At 38.1% G+C, this 18,318-nt stretch overlaps 1 protein-coding gene across 1 annotated transcript in view; it reads left to right on the forward strand.

Moving 5' to 3' along the window:
- The window catches only part of LOC126259266 (transmembrane protein 214-B), a 157,020-nt gene that overhangs the window by 85,747 nt on the left and 52,955 nt on the right, over positions 1-18,318 (forward strand). The window lies entirely within an intron of this gene.

The following is an 18,318-nucleotide window of genomic DNA, read 5'->3' on the forward strand; positions in this document are numbered from 1 at the left end:
TTTGTCAGTGACGTCACCAGCTGTTCCATTCCGTTGATGCCCAGTGTGAATTGGCTATCAGTCAATTGCCACATCTGTATACATGACATTGATTTGTTGTAGAATCTTAGAACATATTTTGAGCTCGATCATAACGAGGTATGTCCAACAGAATGACCTCCTCCATACCAACCAGTATCGATTCCGAAGACATCAGTTATGTGAAACCAGCTTGCACTTTTCTCACATGACATACAGAAAGCTTTGGATCAAAGATTGTCAGGTAGATGCAATAGTCTTTGATTTCTGAAAAGCACACCTACACTTATTGCCAAAAGTGTGATCGTATGGGCTATCAAGTGAAATTTGTGGCTGGAGTGAGGTCATTTTGGTAGGGAGGATAAAGCATGTTATCTTGATGGCAACTCATTGTCAGATGTAGAAGTAAATTCAGGTATGCCCCACAGAAGTGTGTTGGGACCCCTGCTGTTTATATTGTATGTTAATGACATTGCTGACAATATTAATAGTAACCTCAGACATTTTGCAGTTATCTATAATAAAGTTCTATCTAAAAGAAACTGTGTAAAAATTCAGTCAGATCTTGGTAAGATTTCAAAGTGGTACAGAGATTGGCAACTTGCATTAAATGTTCAAAAAATATAAAATTGTGCGCCTCACAAAGTGAAAAAATGTCATATCCTATGCCTATAATATCAGTCTGTCATGCAAATACTTGGGTGTGACACTTTGATGGAATAGGAAATGGAATGATCACATAGGCCTAATTGCGGGTAAAACATGTTGTAGGCTTTAGTTTATTGGTAAAATACTGGGGAAGTGCATCCATTCTACAAAGGAGGTTGCTTACAGACTCACTCGTGTGACAGGGTCTAGAATATTTCTTAAATGTGTGGGGATCTTGCCGAACAGAACTAACGGGGGATATTGAACATATACAGAGAAGCATGGCACAAATGGTCATAGGTTTGTTTGACCCATGGGAGAGTGTCACAGAGATACAGAAGAAACTGAACTTGCATAGATTTGAAGATAGATGTAAACTAATCCTGGGAAAGTTACTAACAAAGATTCAAGTACTGGCTTTAAATGATGACTCTAGAAAATACACAGATGTCCAAAATTAAAGCAACAAAGGAAATTTTGCAAGGATGCGTTTATTTTGCCACAAAACAGTATAAACAGGTGATAGTAAAATAGAAACAATGTAAAAAATACAGAGCACAAACTACTTCAAGATGCATAATGGTAGATAAAAATGTCCCCCCCCCCCCCCCAACTTAACGGATTTGCACACACACATGGGGATGGAGAAGGCACTGATGGCAGAGGGTATGGCTCACATTGCAGTGGTGCCACTTGAATTTATCAGTATATTGGGTTTCACTATGGATGGCCTGCACCTCAATAGGTATGGGAAGGGGATGCCGGCAAAGCTTATAGGTGACATTGTAGTGGGTGTTGATGGAATCACTTATGGAAAAATTCCTGTAGGAGTTGGTGTTAGAGCTGCACCTTTTTAAAATTGAAGTCAGCTGATAGGTATCCTTGCTTAAAGGAAGTCCCTCTAACAAAGAAATCACCTTCAAGGAGGTCAATTATCCGAGTGGCGAAGGAATTAGCATATTTCATCAAAATATAAGAGGTATTAGAGATCAAGTTAGTGAATTGCTTATAGGTGGTGACTCTGACATTATTGATATATCGGAGCACCACTTACATAATTTGACAATTCAGAGGCTTCATTTACCAGGATACAGATTAGCTGGCTGTTTTTCAAGAAGTTCTTTGTGGAGCAGGGGAGTGCCCGTGTACGTAAAAAAAAAAAAAAAAAAAAAAAAAAAAAAAAAAAAAACAGTATTCCGTTTAAATCCGTAGATGTGATATGGCACTGCACTGAACAAATATTTGAATGTTGTTCAGGGGCGGTTGAATTTAGTGAAACTAAACTTCTAATTGTTGTTCTTGTTTATAGATCCCCTAACTCTGACTTCAGAGTGTTTCTGCTCAAGCTAGAGGGGGTTCTAGGTTCGCTTTATGGGAAGTACCAAAAATTAGTTATATGTCGTGACTTCAGTATTAATTTTGTATGTGGTTGTGTAAGAAAAAGTATGTCGGAAACTCTCATAAACTCATATGCTCTGATGCAGACTATGTTTTTTTTTCCACCCTGGGTGCAGGGGAACAGTAGCACAGCTATAGACAATACTTTTATTCATTCTTCATTACTAGATGTTAGTAAAAGAGTGAATGGCCTTTCAGACCATGACATACACATTTTAACACTAAAAGGTTCTTGTACTCAAACAAATGTTATATATAAATACAAACTATTTAGGAAAGATGCCTGCCCGGTTATTCATGTGGTCTAATACACTGCTTACCGGGCGGGAAGGCATGCCAGTCCCTGGCACGAATCCTCCTGATGGATTAGTGTCGAGGTCCGGTGTGCCGGCCAGTCTGTGGATGGTTTTTAAGGTGGTTTTCCATCTGCCTCAGCGAATGCAGGCTGGTTCCCCTTATTCCGCCTCAGTTATACTATGTCAGTGATTGCTGCGCAAACACTTTCTCCACATACGTGTACACCATAATTATTGTACCACGCAAACATTGGGGTTACACTCATCTGGTGTGAGATGTTCCTGGTGTGTGTGTGTGTGTGTGTGTGTGTGTGTGTGTGTGCGTGCGTGTGTGTGTGTTTGAGTGGGGCGGGGGGGGGGGGGGGGGGGCACTGGGGACCAAACCACACAATAACCCTGGGTTTGGTTTGGGGTAGTGGTGGGGTGAGTGGACTGCTGTAGCCTGTTGTGGGGTTATGTACCACTGTGGGCTGTGGCGAGGATGAAGCCTCTCCATTGTTTCTAGGTCCCCAGTTCCATACAATACAATGTAGGAAAGATAATCCAACAGCAGAAGATAGTTTTTTAAACCTCATTAAAGAACAAGAGTTGCAGGACGTTTATAGTGCTGAGAATTAGATGGTAATTAAAATGCTTTCGTTAACACTTTTGTCATGTTCTTTGAAAGTTGCTTTCCAATAGAACATTCTAAACAGGGTACTGGGTGGCTGACTACGGTAATGTGATTAGGATATCATTTAGAACACTGTGGGAATTATAAGAAAATGTTAGAAGTAGTCACAATCGAGCTATAGTAGCCCATTATGAACAGAATTGTAAGGTGCTTAAAAATGTGGTATGCAAATAGAATAGGTAATTCACGGAATAAAATTAAAACCATATGGTCAATTGTGAAGGAATTGTCTGGTCACCAGCACATGATCGATGGTATAAAGTCAGTTCATAGTAAAAATATTTCTGTTACCGATAAGTCAGATATATGCACAGTATTCTGAGCATTGCTGGTGAATTAAATAAAAACTTAGTTTCTGTGGCAAATGAAATAACTCTCTTGGAAAATGCCTTTCTGAGATTGATGTCTGAAGTACTACTGTGATACTGACAAGGGGAGATTGAGTCAATAATTAAATCACTAAAGACTTAAGGACTCTCATGGATATGATGGCATGCCTAGCAGAATATTAAGGTACTGTGCTGCACATGTTAGCCCTGTACACAGCCATATTTGTAATTTTTCCTTTAAGAATGGTCAGTTTCCTGAATGATTAAAGTACTCAGTAGTAAAGCCTCTTTATAAAAAGAGATAAAGGGATAACTTAGACAATTTTAGATGTATTTCTATGCCATCAGTGCTTGCTAATATTATTGAGAAGGCTGTGTATGTAAGGATAATAGATCATTTTATGTCACATAATTTGCTATCAAATGTACAGTTTGGCTTTAGAGGTGGTTTAACAACAGAAAATGCTATACTGTATTTTCTCTATGAGGTACTGTATGGATTAAGCAAAAGGTTTCAAACACTAGGTATCTTTTTTGATTTAACTGAGGTGTTTGATTGTGTTGATCACAAAATATTGCTACAGAAGTTGGACCAACATGGAACACAGGGAGTAGCTCACAGTTGGTTTACCTCTTATTTTAACAACAGACAGCAAAAGGTTATTATTCACAGTGTTGAGAATGGCTGTGATGTGGGGTCTGAGTGGGGCACAGTCAAATGCAGGTTGCCCCAGGGATCAGTGTTGGGGCCACTCCTGTTCCTTATTTATATAAATGATATGCCCCCTAGTATTACAGGCAATTCTAAAATATTTCTGTTTGCTGGTGACACCAGCTCGGTAGTAAAGGATGTTGTGTGCAACATTGGCTTTGTTTCAAATATTGCCTTTCATGACATAAGTTCATAGCTTGTAGAAATAAACTAACACTAAATCACATTAAGACTTAGTTTTCACAGTTTGTAACACACAATTCAACAAAACCCGACATTTTAATTTCACAGGATGGGCATATGATTAGTGAATCTGAACAGTCCAACTTTCTAGGTGTTTAAACAGGTAGTAAACTGTCATGGAGAGCTTCCTTTCAGGATCTTGTTCAAAGACTTAATGCTGCCATTTTTACTATTTGAATGGTATCTGAAGTAAGTGATAGTTCGACACGAAAAGTAGTGTACTTTGCTTATTTTCATTCGCTTATGTCATATGGTAAAATACTAGGCAAAAATCCAATCTGTGTTTGGATCGCACTTCTTTGGCTGTTGTGCAGAAAGGTGTGCAGTATAGTGCTGCATCCATTTGAATAAGCTACCACAAGAATTTGAAAATATTAGCAGTAATCCACGCCCTTTCAAATCGACACTGAAGAGTTACGTCATCGGTCACTCCTTTGATTGTGTCGAGGATTTCCTTGAAAAATTAAGCTGATTCCTATGTTATGTTGTTGACTACATTTATATAAACTTATGGCTTGTCTTTTTTGGGTTCATAAACATTTTATTTTATCTGTTATTACTTTTATGTTTTAATTTCATGTAGTGACACATTCCATGACCTTGGAGATTTGCTCCTCAGTTTGGACCTAAGGAACTAGATGTGTGTGTGTGGGGGAAAAAAAAAAAAAAAAAAAAAAACAAAAACAAAAAAAAACACACATTCTGACAACTGGTTAGTGTGCTCAGTATGTGGTATGACCACTCTGGCAGCAATACAGGCCTGACAGTGACAGAGCATGCTGTGAATGATGTCATCAGTCTCATTTTGAGGCAGTAATTCCCCGTCTTCCTGCAGAGCTGCTCACAATCTTGAGAGTGGTTGGTGGATGCTGACACGATGCACACCATCTCCCTGGTGCATCTCAGACATGCTCTGTGGGATTCAAACCAGGAGAGCGAGCAGGCCACGTCATGCGTTCAAAATATCAACCACCCGTGCTCTATGAGGCCGAGCATTATTGTCCATCAATATGGCATCTGGGTGCACAACTCTTTGCAAAACTGCAAATAAGATCTCAAGATCACTTCACAATACCTGACAGCAGTTAAACCTTGCTGATTCACCCTTACAATTTCATGAAGAGGGGTTCCAGTGGTAAACATAATCCCTGCCCACACAGTTAGGGAACCTCCTCAATCTTGGTCTCTTTCCACAGTGTTTGTGTGCTGAAATGGCGAATCCATCGAGTATCACTCTCTAGACTAAATCAGGACTTATCTGTGAAAACAACATTGGCCCACTGTTCAGCCGTCCAGGTGGCATGTTGATGACTCCACTCTAGACGTTCCCTTCTCTGAAGACACGTCAGAGATCTATAGTGTGTCTCTAACAATAAAGGTCACTCTTCTGAATCCTTCTGCACACTGTTTGCCTCCGTACAACATGTGCAGTGGATGCTGCAAGCTCACATGCCGTGCAGTACTTAGGCGGTACTGTTGTGTCCTTACAGACAAATAATGGACCTCTCTTTTGAAGTCACATATGGTCGGCCATGTCCTGATTATGCTCTCTATAAACTGTCGCCACATCTGAGAAACAACAGAACAGATCAGATTAAGCCATCGGGCCTCATCAGTTTGCGACTGCCCTGCTTCATTTCTTTCTGTGGCCCTCCACCGCAGAGTGTCTGGAGGGCATCTTCTCTGTGCCGTTCTGCATTGTTTGTGACTGTGTACACAGCCATTGTGGATGTGAGGCTATTCATCAAACACTACCTCGTTTCATGGGTCCCTTGAGGTCACCGTCGACATGGTTGTCTGTTGACCAGAATGCCATTTTCCGTGCAGAACACGATTCTACGGACGTCTGGTTGGCACTTTGTATGATTATATCGTGAATTAGACACAGGATGGGTAAATAACTATTTGTTGCTTTAATTTTGGACACCTGTGTACTACAACTCCCTGCATATCGCTCACATAGGGACAGAGGAATTCAAGTAATCATTCTTCCTGCGGTCTGTAAGTGAATGGAATAAGAAGAAACCCTAATAAGTGCTAGAATAGGACTTGGCCTCTGCCACACACAGTGCTTTGCATAGTGTAGATGTAGTTGTAGGCGGTTGTACCTGTCAATTACCTGTGTGCTATGAGCACCATCTGAATGCTCTGAAATACTACTCATTCACAAGACATGTTCATGAGCTCAGATGTTGACCAAGACAGTATGTGAGCAATCTTAACTGCATATAATTGCCACAAATTTTGTGCGCCCACACGACTCAGTTTTGATGGTAACTCAAAGTGCTTCTGGCCAGCCATCTTTAGTAACAAGCAGCTATGCACTCACAAATGATACTTCATTTCAGTATAATAATTCGTAATATAAAAAATTCACCTGTGGTCTGGTAAAAAAAGTGCAGTGTCTGAGGCAGTGATAGTGTTCTGAATAGTCCAGTAAGTGGATTGTTCAGTGACAACAATTTTCACATACTAATTATTTACTTCGTGACTTACAGAGTGAATCCAACAGTGAATGGACATGGAGATGTATTAGCATTCATAACTCGTCACATTCTGTTTCCCGTGACATTACAATTGCAATTTAGCCCTCAGTCACTGTAATGTTGGGGCTCAATATTTCTGGATCGCACAGAAAACAAGAGATCAGAATAACATAAGCTTGTCTTATACAGGGTGATTCAGGAGAAATTTCATCTAATTTGTCGGGTGATTCTGCATGTAAAAATAAACTGAAAAAGTCACATGAACTTGTGTCCAATTTTCAGTCATTACGGAACTAGAGCAGATTGAAGACTACACACATCCACGAATAAATATGAAGACAAGTGTAAATATTACTTATGGCAATGCTGTGTTGACTCTGTGGTGGACAGAATAATGGTGGGACATAAGACTGATCCATCGTACAGGAAATATTGGGGTTCTCCAGTAGACGGCAGCACTGTGATGTCGACCAAGGCAACAGCTGCAAGTGCCCAGTGAGCAAATTGTGGGTTGGATCAGTGAGCTGTTGTGAGGCCTGGTGCATGTCATGCTTGAATGTTGTTTAATTGAGCAAGTTCGTTGTGTCCGTGAACACCAACATGCTGCATACGTTCACCCATACAGAATACACAGACATGTTGTTTGTATATGAGTACTGTGATGACAGTGCCTGTGCAGCTGTGACACAACATTAGACACATTTCACTGATGAACAAGCCCCAGTGGCATGGTATTTCCCCCAATTTTTCAAACATTACGTGAATTCGGAACACTCCCCGTTGCATGTGTAATATCAGAACATGAGGCCATGCAGTCAGTTGAGCAAAGGGAAGACATTATTCCAGTGGCTAAACTGAGTCCCACCACCAGTACACAGTGCATTAGCTGTCAGCTCCATATTCCACAAACGTGAGTGTGGCGTATGTTACATTCCGAGGGCTTGTACCAATTCCATTTGCATCCTGTGAAACATCTGCATCCAGGTGACTTAGTAAACAGACACAATTTTGTGAACAGTTTCCTATACACAGAGCTGTCGTGCAATATACTGCCCGCTGGTGTGGCCGTGCAGTTCTAGGCACTTCAGTCTGGAACCGCGTGACCGCTACGGTCGCAGGTTCGAATCCTGCCTCGGGCATGGATGTGTGTGATGTCCTTAGGTTAGTTAGGTTTAAGTAGTTTTAAGTTCTAGGGGACTGATGACCTCAGATGTTAAGTCCCATAGTGCTCAGAGCCATTTGAACCCTTTTTTTTTTTTTTTTTTTTTTTTTTTTTTTTTTTTTTTTTTTTTTTTTTTTCTCCCTTCAATATACTTTATTTACAGATAAGGATACATTTACACTCAGTGGTATCATGAACGCTCGCAATTCTCTTACATGGGTGGTGGAGAACCCACATGACACTAGGGAAACAAGATTACAAGTTAGGTTGTCTGTGAACATCTGGATGTGGTATAATTGATGACCTGGTGTTAGGGCCTATGTTCCTGCCAGATGGCATGACAGCCGCAGTATATGCACGTTTCCTGATAGAAGACTTATCTGCACTTTTGGAAAATGTGACATTAGAGAAGTGTCGGTAAACTTATCTGCAATATGGTGGATCACCGATACACCTGTACCAGGCACATATCCCACTATCTGAAAAACACATTGCCTCAAAGGTGGATTGGCCATGGCAGATCCATTAACTGACCAGCCAGATCAACCAAGCTAACCCCATTAGACTTCATTTTATGGGGCTGGTTCAAGGGGGATGTGTACACTACGAAGGTGGCACATGAAGAACTTGTCGCTCACAGCACCAATGCTGTAACCCGCATTAAAGGTCACTGAGATAATACTTGACGTGCAACACAGCATACCCTCCAATTCCTCGAGAAGTGCATTGAGACTCTTTGAACACCTTGGATAAGTCATATGTCCCACAATTGTTCTGCCCACTATGGCATCTACACACATTTTTGGTAAGTAATATTCACACTTGTCTTCATAATCATTCATGATGAGTGTAGTCTTCAACCCGCTCCAGTTCCTTTACTGTCGAAAATCAGACACATGTCCATTAAACTTTCTCAAATTATTCTCACATGTAGAATCACCCTGTATACTTGAAAAAAGAGACAGCATTGGTCGTATATTTTTACTATTGCAAAATCGATTTTCTGTCACTGAGTGACCATCTTCAGTGCTATATTGTATAACTTAAATTGGGATGCACTGTTGACACTATGCTTACGGCGATCACATAAGTTATACAATATAGCACTGAAGATGGTCACTCAGTGACAGAAAATCGATTTTGCAATAGTAAAAATATACGACCAATGCTGTCTCTTTTTTCAAGTATACCTGTTATCTGGTCGTTGTGCACAAGACAACATGGAGTCGCCAATCAATCACCCTGTATGTTTGGTCATCACAGCACCATATCGAATAGATTTCATTACTTTGTCTAACTCTTAGCAGTGAATAGTTGGCAACTGTGGTGTCACCGCTAGACACCACACTTGCTAGGTGGTAGCTTTAAATCGGCCGCGGTCCATTAGTACATGTCGGACCCGCGTGTCGCCACTGTGTGATCGCAGACCGAGCGCCACCACAAGGCAGGTCTCGAGAGACTTACTAGCACTCGCCCCAGTTGTACGACGACTTTGCTAGCGACTACACTGACGAAGCCTTTCGCTCATTTGCCGAGCAGATAGAATAGCCTTCAGCTAAGTTAATGGCTATGACCTAGCAAGGCGCCATAAGTAACTTCATGTATCTACTGAGTCTCACTTGTATCATCAAGAATGCTGTATACCAAAGGACGATATAAAAGTTAAGTGTTCTAGTAGCTACGTTCTTTTCTTTATCACATTCATTACGAATCCTGTTCCAGACTTCGCGCCAGTCGGCGTGTGTGTACGCGTGCCCTCTCGGCTACCCGTCACTGTGGACTGGCTGCCTTAACAGTCCACTACAGCAACGACTAGTTCTGTTATTGTTTCCATATTTGTTAGGGGTCAACTGCTCTTCCACTGGAAACATGTTTTCGACTTTGTTTCTTGTACCTGTCGACAGTGGATCAAACATTTTTCATAGTGCATTCGCGCTGTCCGCAAAGCTATTTGTCGTATTGTCTGCTAGATTACCCCTATAGATGAGGAAACTGTAATTATGTAGTGCTGAATTATTAATACTCTGAGTTTCACGCAAACAAAATGGAAAGATGTCGACATCGTTGGTGGTCGATTACATACTACAAGAGAACCAGCTGGGATAATTTGCTACAGGAGCTGAATGTGGATAACAGTTCTGGTTTCCATAACTTCCTTCTGAGATCATCGACCCGTTTTGAATTTCAGGCATATATGATAGCACAATTTGTTTCAAAAAGGATACAAAATTCTGAAAGCGATTACAGTCAACCAAAGACTTGATGTTACCCGTTTTTTGGTAACAGTCGTTTCATTTCAGATCCTTGTGTATTTGTTCCACATTTCGAAGCTTAAATAGTACCTAAAGGCTGTGGAGAACTTTTGGAAGTCCCGAAGGAGTATGTAAAGGCAGCGGTGGATTCATAGTGGGTGTGGGGGGGGGGGGAGGGCACCCGCGCAGCCACCATCAGTCAGCCCTCACGCTATTCGTTCGTTTCTTTCGTCAGTCAACTTGACTGAATCGAGTTATGGAGAAGTTGTACTTTTGTATGTAGCATGTGCGTCCACGTCGTCATATTTTATACGTTTCTATCTGGCACACAGATAGCTAACACATTCCTATGAGAAAAGTCGCTGCCGTTCTAGTGATCTCTCTGTCTGGCATTTGTTCAAGAAAAGTCGCGAATATTCTAATGTTTTCTTGTACAGAAGTGATGATGCTATGACATATTGGGAAAGAACTGTTTTTATTATTTATGAGATAACGTTTTATTATTTATGAGATAACGTTTTGCTGAAAAAAATATTTATCATTTAAAATTCAACATACTTTTGCCCTCACAACTACTGAAACATGACGGTAATAATCTGGCACATAAATTGAATCAGTGCTTAACTGAACTGCCGCTTTTTGAATCTTCACTCTTTGTGATTAAAAAGAAACTAATGAGAGAGAGATTCATTTTTATATCATAAGATGGCATTGTCTTGTATATGTATATAATGAGTTTAAATAAAACTTTCCATATGAGTTGATAAATTTTTATTACGGTAAAAATAAATGTATCTCAAGGTATCTTTAAAGCCCCCTGCTTGAGGTTTTTCTGTATCCGCCACTGTGTAAAGATAAGAGAATGGAAGTCATCGTTTAATATGCAAATTATCAAAGTTTTATTCATTTGCTATTATTTCACGCGAATCATCGAAAATTACTTCCACAAAAGTGTCGTCAGCCTCGGGGTTGCATATGAATGTGACAGTACCAAATGTAGCTGCAGTTCTCCGCAGAACGTCTTTTTTTTTTCCCGTGGTTGTACTGCCATTACATATATGCTAAAATTTCCAGTCGACACGGTACGATTTGGCTGTGCAGATGGGCTGTGCGCGGACAGGTAGTTACGTGTGGACCGGCCTTATAATGTAATAAAGACGCCATATTGAAAGTTCCACCAGTCCAAGCGCAGCTTGTGGAAACATAACTGTCAGTTATCTAGCATATAGTGATCGTTCGTTTTCAGTTGGAATTGGATGCGTAAATCTGGCTTACAAGGAACATGGACGTCTTTTAATGGGCGAATAAATAACACACGAAACCAGAAAGTTTTGATTCGTACTTATCGATGCTCTTAATATCGTAGAAGTATCGATAAGAACACTTGCGGTTGATTGGTAGGCGAAGAACGTTTTCGATTCTTAAATCGGTGACTCGATTGGCTAGTGGAGTTGTCGCAGGCTGTGTTGCATCGAGCCCGCGATAGATCACGAATACTATTATTGCATTTTATATATTTGCTTTAGTAAGTTGTCACTAGCCTCACGTAAAAATTTAATTGTGTGCTGTACAGTTTAATTTGTGGATATGTTCTTCATCCCAAATGCTATATTGTAGTCGAGTGACCCATCGTCAACTAATTTATTGATTGAAAGTGATGCTTGTAAAACATTTATTAGTAATCAAGTGACTGTGTAGTGTATTCAGTCGTGAGTAATTAACTTTTCATTTATATTTTTCGACAAATTTGTACCAAATAGAATTATATTGACAAAAAAAGTGAAGTGTCCGTTTTTAAATAAGTACGTAGCAATATTTTGCAGTCACTTAACGTCCCGCACATGTAGGAATAGTGAATAACAAAATTAAATACCATGGACAGGATACGAGGGAATATTCCACGGACTATCAGTAGAATAGACAAAAATAACATATAGTAATGCACAGCTAAGAAATTCTCATAACTAGACAGACGAAACAGCACCTTATAAAAGAAAGGAAAAAAAAGTGTACGAAGGGTTGAGTCTCAGATTTGTCTGTAATACAAAATCATATCGACCAGAAATTACACGTTTCTCCCTGACAAAAGAAAATAAAAGCAGAAGCTGATTTTCATCAAACCACTCCATTAAATTTGTATCTACATCAAGAGACAAAATAACCACCATATTAAGCCCACTCTGGTCACCACGAATATATACCTTTCCAATATTAACAATATCTGAATATTAGCACAGTTTCTCTAGCAGCAATTCATAGTAGACTGATCCCTAATGTCAAGTGCTGGAATTACCAGTTGACTTCTCTGGTTGTTCCTGTCAATTCTTGATAGTAGTGACAGACATAGATTGTCAGTTATCCATATTCAGAATTGTCAGTGATACAATTTGAGATATCCAGCAAAGAATTGTGCTTTGTGTAATAGCTATCAAAACTTGCTGTATTAAAGTTATTTTGTTTGTGAATGCATTCTTCACACACCATTTGTTTTGAGACTGGGCCACATTTGTGTCCAGCTTATTCTCAACTGTTTTTCATGTCTGTTTTGTGAAGCCAGTGAATGAATCTCACTGTACTAGGCCATAACTGCGTGGGTCGATGGGCATCTTGCCCAGTAAGTCATCACCTCAACTGGCCACACAATTTGCATGGTTTTCTAATAGAAAAAATAACCCTTAGGGCTAAGAATTCTTTTGAGTACTGGTGTGTCATTCCTTTCTTTTACTTCTGTAAAATGTTACAGACCATCCAAGAAAGTAGAATTGGGTCAATCCAAATTAAATTTTTAAATATTTTAATTTTTTATACGTGATTATCCTATAATTGAGGAGTTCAAAACAGTTTTTTAAAAAGTTTTATATTTCACCTTTACCGAATGGCGGCGATTTTCGTTTGTAAGTGCGCGATGATGATTCAGTTTAGAGACGTTGGCAAAAAATATGACTATGTCTGCACTAGATTAAGTTAGAAAATTGTAATTGACATGATTGTTTTTAGAAAAGTGTCCTCTACAACATTGTCTATTAAACAAAATACCCTAAATTCAAAAATAACCTGTCAAAATGACCTCCAAACTTTGGTATCCAAATTTTCAAAAATCTACTTTTTAGGTCCAAAAATAACAAACAACTAGTGATTTATGAGAGTATTTTTTTCCTATAGTTAGATATGATACACTAATAACCTCATATAGAGTAAGAACACTTACAAATGTTTCCTTAATTTTTTATGAATTTTTGAAATTTGAAAATTTTGGTTTTTTGTAAAGTTTGCGGTTGGTTATCTCAGGTGGGACTGAATATAAAAATATGATTTTTGCACAGTTTGTACACCTATATGATAGCAACATACTGTACAAAATTCAACATTTATATCTCATTGTAAACAAAGATATGAATTTTTGAAAATGAGGAGATAATTCACATTACTCTACAACTGATCTTACAGCTGTTACCTATTCATGTGTGATACTGGTGGGATATAATCAATTATTATTGAAGTATACAAAAAGTGGAAACATCACTGAAATTTACATTTTGACATACTTAAAATAAATATTTTCAGTTAACATCTTTAAAGATGCGACTGTTCCTAAACCTGGCGGTGAATGTTAAGAACACTTATTTCTTCAGAGAGCATCTGTGATATAGAATAAGACCTCCCAGTTGCTGTGGTAAGTTCAACAACTGGAAGTTTCCTTAAAACATTTTTCATTGATATCCAAACTTTGTCACTAGTAGATTTCTTGAATGATGTTCTTGACACAACCGGGTGTTAAGAATGAACAAAAACATCATTGTTTTCCAGACTTATTCTTTCAACCTCTGCAAGCCACCACTGTCCATCATACACACATGCCACTACGTCATTCAACATTACACAGAGATGTAATTTTACTGACACAATGATCCAAATAAATTTAGGTTTCTGATGTTACATAGAATCGAACTAAGTTTTCTGCAATGCCAAGGAATTTGTGGAGATGCCTTGTTCGTTTTATTGCTATACAGTTTTCAAATCGGGCTTGAAGTGTTGTTTTCATATGCAGAACCACTTCTTCTTTCTTGATCAGAAAATAGGTAATGCCTTTAATATTATCCTTGCAAAAGACGTAAATGTCCTGTACTGTGAGAATTTGGTCAATGGTGTGTCTTACTTCACTTTTTGTTGTACCTCCTACTCCATCACATGCATTTTTACCATGGCAAGATGCAAAAAAGTGCTATTAGCCTCCAACCCAACGTCTACTTTGTGGTTGCTCAGATTTGAAAAATTCTTTTTGTTCTTAAACTGACTACCACTTCCACCTGTAAAGTATATCAGCTTTTCAACCTTGGGAAAATTTTCTTTTATGTAATTTATTACATACTTTTGAAACACATTTATAGCCAAAAGTGTTGTGCTTAAAGTAGTCGATTTCAGTGCAAATTGAAGAACTGCACACTTCATCTTTCTCATTTTTAAAGTAGAGAATAAGTGACTGCACTGTTGCGTGGTCATTGATCCAGTGGTAGCCTTGTATTGCATCCTGAATCACAAATGTAAAATCTCCTGCAAAATCAGCTAGCACTATGTATTAAGTTTCATGAAGTTGTGCTTTTTTGTCCTTCAAAGACTTTAGAAACATAGTGGTGACTTGAGTTTTTGTAAGTTACCAATTAAAGGTTCCAAGTACTCTTCCTGAGATTTAACCTCTGTTATCATTTCTGCCCTGTCAGTTGTGAACCACTGTTTGAAGGTAATACTGCCTGGCATTTCCTCATCATATTTGTGAAACAATTCAATAATGGTTTCCTTACCAGGGCGTTTATTATACAAACTCATCATGCAGTCATAACTGTTAGTGTCACAGACCATTAAATCCAGTAACTCTTTGTAGTTAAGATCACTGAGTTTTGCCCCCACAACCATCAGTTTGATATTTTGATTATATAAACAAACACATACAGAGTGTGTCCCTGATGATCCAGCCAAAATACACCACTTAGAGCAGAGGTCACAAAATTTTGACCTTCCAATTTTGCATTCAGGATGAGAATTTTTGAAAGCTACATAAAGTTCATTTAAATTTGACAGCACTAGTTGTTTCTGCTTTGTTACTTTAACTCCATTTATAACAACTCTTTTGCTATCTTTGCAGTCTGGGCACATTCTACTGTTTTCATGATCTTCAAAAAACTGCTGTATCTTTTTAATTGTTTCTTCACTTATACCCACTCCTTTCTTCTTTCCTAAAACTGGAAGAATTCCTTGCTCCTTCACTAATTTTTGGGTTAGTTTAACCAAACGATGAGAAACATTGAATTCATGAACAATTTTCTCTCTTGACCATGAGTCAGGGAGCAAACTTAAAATTTTAACTTTTTCCTCTTTAACTGTCACGAATTTCTCTATTAAGCTCAAATATTCAGTGTCATATGATGCTGGTGGTAGGTTTTCTTCAACTTTAGAAATAGTGTTGGTATCTGTATTATTAAAGCATGATTCCAAGTCTTTTCTAATTTTGTCTGAAATTTGTTGTACTTTATTTTCAATAGCTGCTTCTCTTTTTCTGCTACTTCATATTAGTATTATTTTCGAAGCAGGAGATACGCCTAACTTAGAACAAGCAAAATCCAGTATGCTAACAACTTCCTCATTAGAAATATAAATGTCATTAACAAGGTTACATGATTCTGGTTCTGGATTCACAACAAATATTTTTGAGTAACAATTTGGGCCCAGGGAATTTCCAGGAATCACATTACATTTCACTTGGGAACTCTCACATAACAAGGACAGATGTTCAAGTTTCATTTCCCTCAAACATTTTGTAATAGGCTCTTTATGAATTTTTAGTGGATCACGGCACTTTGTTCCAAAAATGTGGCTGTACTTCAGAATATATTTCTTCTCATGATACTCACACACTGATGTTACAGAAGAACTTGCTCGAAATTTAAGCAAAGTTTGTCTAACTTCATCAAATTCATTGACATTTTTCAAGTTTTTTGAAACTGAACTGTAAACTGTTTTGTGACACACTTCACTTGCTATATGTCCAACAGAGCACTGTTCATCCATGTTATTGCATTCCAGTTATCTCTCAAAATTAATTACAAATTACACACAGAACAAAGCACATAACACATTCTGCACTCTTGATGAAGTATGTACATTCACTCTAACAGAGGTTCAGATCAGACTGACAACAACAATGCCACACCCAGCAGTAATGTACTTCTTTATTGACAACAAACCTAAATGTAAATGGGCATTTTTATTACCATAGAACAAAAGTGAAAGCTCCTGCTGTTTAATATTGCATTATTAAAAATAAATAAACTAAATGAATATTGGATGATAGTGTTAACTATATATATATATAATCAATTAAATTGTATTACAATAAACCATTTCAATAGGAAACAGTCATAAGATCAGTTGTAGAGTAAAGTGAATTATTTCCTTATTTTCAAAAATTCGTATCTTTGTTCAGTCAGATATCAATGTTGAAATTTATACAGTATGTTGCTATCATATAGGTGTACAAACTGTGCAAAAATCATATTTTTATATTCAGTCCCACTTGAGATAACTAAACCCAAACTTAACAAAAAAATGAAAATTTTCAAATTTCAAAATTCATAAAAAAATAGGGAAACATTTGTAAGTGTTCTTGCTCTATATGAGGCTAGTAGTGTACGATATCTAACTATAGAAAAAAATAGATTCTCATAAATCACACCTTGTTTGTTATTCTTGGGCAAAAAAAGTGGATTTTTGAAAATTTGGGTACCAAACTTTGGAGGTCATTTTGACTGGTTATTTTTGATTTAAGGGTATTTTGTGCAACAGACAATGTTGTGGAGGACACTTTTCTAAAAACAATCATGTCAATTGCAATGTTGTAACTTAACCAAGTGCAGAGATACTCAAATTTGTGCTAATGTCTCCAGACTGAAAAATTGTCACACGCCTACAAATAAAAATGGCTGCCATCCAGTAACGGTGCAAGATAAATTATTTTAAAAAACTGTTTTGAACTTCTCAAATATAGAGTAATCACATATAAATAAATTAAGATATTTAAAAATGGTCAAGCAATCATCACTGGACCACTTCATATGGATTGACCCCGATTATCAGAACAGTCTGTGTTTTATTTGTAATCTAGAACTGTCTTAATCTGTACCATTTTCTAAGAAAACTAGTGTTTAATGTAAGCACTACTCACTAGCAATTGTGTACCTATGACAAGTCCTAACACAGACAATTGGCTATTCAGACTGTGTAGCTCATCAAAGGTGTGTTGAAACCAGTACAATGCACCGTCAATTATTTTGATGACAAAGTTTCTGTAGGAATACAGTGTTTTTTTCTAGTTGCTTTTTTTAATTGCTATCTAAAGTTTTCCATTGTTTTACATATTAGTATTCTATCTAATAAGATTTCTTGAGGTCCATTACTCCTACATTGAAAAATTTTTACTCATTGTATTATTTTGATGCCTGCAGATATTAAAAAACTATTTGTATTCTATTGGTGGTAAGAAAGATGGTATGTATGTTTACATACATTCTCAGTGAACCACTGTACAGTGGGTGCCTTACTCCACTGTTAGTATTTCTGTTCCTGTTCCACTCACAGATAGAACGAGGGAAAAAAGACTGTCTAAAAGCCTCTGTATGAGCTCGAATTTCTCGTAGCTTACCTTTGTGGTCCTTCCACGAAATTTACATTGGTGACAGTAGAACCATTCTGCAGTCAGCCTCAAATGCTGATTCTCTAAATTTCTGGAATAGTGCCTTGCAAAAAGAGCGTCATCTTTCCTCCTGGGATATCCATTGCAGTGCCAGAAGCAACTCCTTAATACTTGCGTGCTGAACTAACATACTGGTACAAATTCAGCAATACATCTCTGAATTGCTTTGATGTCTTCCTTTAATCTGACCTGGTGGGGATCCCAAACACTCAAACACTAGTCAAAAATGGTTTGCACTAGTATTCTGTATGTCATAACTTCTATGGATTTGCTACGCTTTCCTAATATTCTCCCAGTAATACGAAGTCGAGTAGTCACCTTCCTTATTGCCAACCTGACGTTCACATTCAATTTCAT

The sequence above is a fragment of the Schistocerca nitens genome, chromosome 5 (assembly GCF_023898315.1).
Source record: "Schistocerca nitens isolate TAMUIC-IGC-003100 chromosome 5, iqSchNite1.1, whole genome shotgun sequence".
NCBI lineage: Eukaryota > Metazoa > Arthropoda > Insecta > Orthoptera > Acrididae > Schistocerca > Schistocerca nitens.